The sequence below is a fragment of the Nicotiana tabacum genome, chromosome 18, assembly GCF_000715075.1.
Source record: "Nicotiana tabacum cultivar K326 chromosome 18, ASM71507v2, whole genome shotgun sequence".
Lineage (NCBI taxonomy): Eukaryota > Viridiplantae > Streptophyta > Magnoliopsida > Solanales > Solanaceae > Nicotiana > Nicotiana tabacum.
In genome coordinates this window covers 81,193,461-81,198,548 of record NC_134097.1, presented here as the reverse complement: position 1 = coordinate 81,198,548, position 5,088 = coordinate 81,193,461, and positions in this window count along the sequence as shown.

Below are 5,088 nucleotides of genomic sequence, written 5' to 3'. Positions count from 1 at the left end.
GAGCAGGTCTGAAGGAAATACCTCAGGAAACTCCTGAACAACTGGCATAGAATCCATAGAAGGAACCTCAGCACTAGAATCGCGGACATAAGCTAAATAAGCCAGACACCCCTTCTAGACTATACGCCAAGCCATCATATAAGAGATAACCCTACTGGTAGAATGACCAGGGGTCCCTCTCCACTCCAATCAAGGAAACCCTGGCAATGCTAAGGTCACGGTCTTGGCTTGACAATCCAATGTGGCATTATAAGGTGACAGCCAATCCATCCCCAAAATAACATCAAAGTCAACCATATCCAGAAGTAGGATATCTACACTAGTCTCAAAAGCCCTAATAACAACCACACATGAACGATAGACATGATCTACCATAATAGAATCACCCATCGGTGTAGACACATATACATGAGCACTCAAAGAATCATGAGGTACAACCAAATATGAAGCAAAATAAGAAGACACATAGGAGTATGTAGACCCTGAATCAAACAGAACTGAAGCATCTTTACTACAAACCAGAACAGTTCCTATGATAACTGCATCAGAGGACTCAGCCTCAGGCCTGGCTGGAAAAGCATAACATCAAGGCTGGGGCCCACCACTCTGTATTACATCCCTGGGACGGCTTCCTTCTGGCTGGCATCCACCTCTAGCGGCCTGACCTCTACCTCTAACACCTCGACCTCCACCTCTAGCTGCCTGACCCCTACCTCTAGCTGGCTGAGCGGGCGGTGGAACACCCAATGCCGGAACCATGGCACGAGAACCCTGATGCTAAGAACTGCTCGAGCCTCGTGAGAAAAATCTAGAAATTTGCCTCGTATCGCCACAAATATAATAAGACTTCAGCTATTAAGACTGTTGACCCTGAAATTGACCCTGACGGCCTGAGTAACCACCCTGAAAACACTAGAGTGGGGGTGCACTGATAGGAGCTAGTGGTTTACTGTAGGGTAATTGATCAGAATACTACATATGAGAACCACGTCCACCTGGAGCACTGTGAGAAGCCTGAAATGCTGAATGAAATGTCCTGGGAGGATGGCCTCGACCAAAAGAATCCCTGCCTCCAGACGAGGCACCACTGAATCTGCCAGAATGACGAGGCCTCTTGTCAGACCCCTGACCGCTCCCCTGAGGTAGAACCATCTCAACCCGCTTGGCCACATTGGCCGCATCCTGAAAAGAAATCTCGCTCCCTATATCCTTAGCCATCTGCAATCTAATAGGCTGAGCGAGTCCCTCAATAAACCTTCTTACCCTATAACTCTCGGTGGGGAGTATCAGAAGAGCATGATGAGCCAAATCAATAAACCTCGTCTCGTACTGGGTGACAGTCATAGAACCCTATTGAAGACGCTCGAACCATTTGCGGTATTCCTCTCTGAGTGACGGGAAGGAACTTCTCGAGAAATATCTGCAAGAACTGGTCCCAAGTGAGAGCTGGTGACCCAGCTGGTCTGGCCCAACAATAATCTCTCCAATTTCTTGGCAGAACCTGATAGATGGAAAGTAGCAAAGTCGACCCCATTGGTCTCCACTATCCCCATATTACGTATAACCTCATGATAGTTGTCCAAATAGTCTTGGGAATCCTCTGAAGATGTACCGCCAAAGGTAGTAGTGAAAAGATTTGTGAGCCTGTACAATCTCTACAAAGAATCTAAAGACATAGCTGATCAATCACCAATCTGAGCTATAACACCCGGTGGAACTACCCCAACTAGCTAAGCTGTTGAAGTCTGAAAATAGGGAGCCATCTGCTCCAGAGTGCGAGCAGGAGTCTGTGCTCCTCCCCCAGCCTAAGAGATGGCTGGTGCTATAGGAAGTATGCCTTCCTGAGTGGCACTCTCCATAAGGCCCACTAGACGGACCAGAGCATCCTGGAGTACCAGGTTAGCGATTAACCCCTCTAGAACCTAAATTGGGCCCGCTGGAATGGTCTGGGCCGGAACCTTATCATCAAACTCTACCTGAGGCTCCGCCGTTGGTGCTTCTACTTTGGGCTGAGCTCTGCTCCTACCTCGGCCTCTAGCACGACCTCGGTCTCGTCCTCTGTCCCTCGTAGGAGTTGCCGCTGGGGGCTCGGGCTGCTGATCAGCCGATGAAGCGGTACTTGTTATCGCCATCTGTGAAAGAATAGAGTAGAAGTTCAATTAGCATTGAGAAATCAAACCGCACGACAGAGATGAATAGAAGTGAAACTGTTCCTACCTCTATAGCCTCTGGGGGATAAACACAGAAGCTCTCACCAAATCATGTAAAGAGGTGTAAGTATTATAATAGAAGTTCAAGTTGTGGATGTGAATTATACCTATGTGGAAGGGAGGTCACGAAAGAGATAGAAGGTGGAATGAGAGATTTTAAGGTAAGTAAGGTAAATTTGAACAACATACGAGATACTCAAATGCAAAAGGTTGTGAATAGTCCATACAACAGATAGCGGGCTAGAAGCGCCATGAATTCATTATCCAAGATTGATAGTGGCATCGTCAGTAGCATATCTTACTGCCTATGGTTTCTAGGTACCGAGAGATCTGGTCAAGAGAGTAAAAAAGAGTTAGAGACGATGTGATGTCTCGCTTGATGTTCCAAAATCACACAAGGAAATCTATGGTGCAAGCAAGTTGAAGGAAGGTTGCGAGTAGTATAAATAGACATGTATAGGTCGCAAGCTAAAGTATGGTAAAGCGACAGGTTTTAGGAAGACATGAGTAAGGACAACAAAGGGCAAGTAAGAAGGTGACGAGAAATGGATAAGTCCTCGGAATTAAACCCAGGAAAACAAAAGAGCTGATGGTTTCTGTAAATTATAGAAAGCTCAGTATAGTCTGAAAGAACTCAAATGAGTCTAAGACTAGTAATATTTAGAAGAGATGGAATGATGTCCTGGTAATAGAATGAGGATGTAGTTGTCATAAATAAGGGATGATGTTTGGGCCTTTGATTGAGTAATTATTTGAAAAAATGGAGATTTCATGAATTGTACAGGATTGACACACCCATGTAAGGTGAATCACATTGGGATGCTATGAAAAACAGTTATGGAAATTACTCCAGATGTTCCTCGATGCAACATGGGCCATAGTGATTACATAAGAAGTTTTAAGTTATCAGTGGTAAATTGTAGATCAATATTTAGGTGAATCAACAATGAATGGACAAAAGTCACAAAGTATAAGATGAGATTAGGTCGTCGTTCTTAAGATGAACAGTAATGAGGAAGCATTAAAGGACTTAGATTTATGCATATAAGATAAGCAACGAGAAAAACCTGGAGTTTGGTGGCAGGCCTCAACAATTACAGTATGACATACCTAGATGTGGTAAAGTCAAATGTATGGATAACTTGGTCTATGAAGTAAGGTATAGAAATATTCATAGGTTCATCAAAGTACCGAATGAAGAACTTCAGTATACCTATAGATGTCTAGAGGGACATCTTGTCAAGCTCTGTATATGTTTACAAGGTGAGGCCTAGAGATTGGGTAAAAACTTGAGGAAAAATCTAGAGGGAAGATTCGTATAGGTGCACATACAAAGAAAAAGGTGGTACAGGCTGCATAATGAAGGATTTCGACTACAAGTCGTGGTGTGAGAAAGAGGCTTAAAGGAGGAATGCCCTGGCCTTTAGATTTGTTCACAAAGCAGTTGGCTAGATGGCAAGGATAATATTTAAATATTTGTAAGAGCTTTGGGGTATGAGACTAATAAGCGCATCAGTCAACATTCGAGGACAAATGTTCCAAAGGGGGAATGATGTTACACCCCATGTTTTCGTACTTCAAAGTACGTCGTAAGTTAATTGATGTAAGCTCAGAAATGAAATCATCTTTGAAAAATTTATAAAGTAAGTTAATCATGTTACCGTGGAAGTTAATAATATTTAAGATCATGAATAACAAGTACCAATATGGTTGGAAGGCTTAGAATCTAAACGAATTGAAGGAGATAAGTTTTGTCGAAAGTCGACAAGTTTGATGTTACACCCTGTGCATCCTAAGGTGACGTATAATGAATATGAGACTTGTTAATCATGATTTAATGAGCTTAAAGTCATAATATGGCTATATATGATGTTTGGACATAAAATATAAAGTTTGGGAAAAAATGGATTTAACTTACGGAAAAATCGAGTTAAGATTTGCCTTATAACGAGCTATTTTGAGAAATTAAATTCGCACGCTTTATGGTGTCACTTTGGGACATAAATCATACCAAAATAAAGGTATTGGAACCTATTTTCCAATGGTCCAAACAATTTATCATACGTCATCGGGATAGAGAAATATGGATTTTTAACCTAGGGTCACCAAGTCATGTTGCCACATTTCGGAGAAACTGGCAGGTTTACAGGCCAAGTTGCGATGCAGTTTTCTCCCAATATATTGAGATTTACATGGAGATATTTATATGAAATTAAATCCCTATGTGTCTAGTTTCCAAATCTGCAAACCGTTTGTCAATACAATATCGGAGTAGAGAGATATAAGTGTCCGAAATGGCACTGCTCAAGCTGCCAAGCATGCAACTTACCCACTTGCTAGGAAAATTGAGGCGGTGGGCTTATAAGTTGTCTTTATCCATTATATTTCGTCAATATCCAGAGATTAACTACTGCAAAACACTCTCAAACTCTCCAAGAACTTGTCCAAGGTTCCAAGAACTAAACTTAAGAGAAATCAACACAAATCCTCATCAAATGTGTTAAAGACTACAGGAGAATACTTCTATGATATTGTGGTGTGATTGATGGCTATTGTGAGCTAAGTTGAGATGGAGTTTTGAGTTGTAGCTTCTGTCCAAGATGCAAGAAGTTGTGTTGAGCAATAAGGAAGAGATCATACAGGTATATTAAGGTTATCCCTTCTTTCCTTTTGGCATGATCCATACGATACAAACGAAACGAGTAAATGCACAACTTCCATAAATGACTCTATTCATAGAAATATTAGAGGTGCCTATGTTCTTGAATTCCCAAATGTCTTATTATTCTATCGCATGTTCATAGATCTCAAAAATACGTAAGTTGATAAAGTTGTTTCATGATATTAATCAGAGGTATAATGGTCTTATGACGTTCCG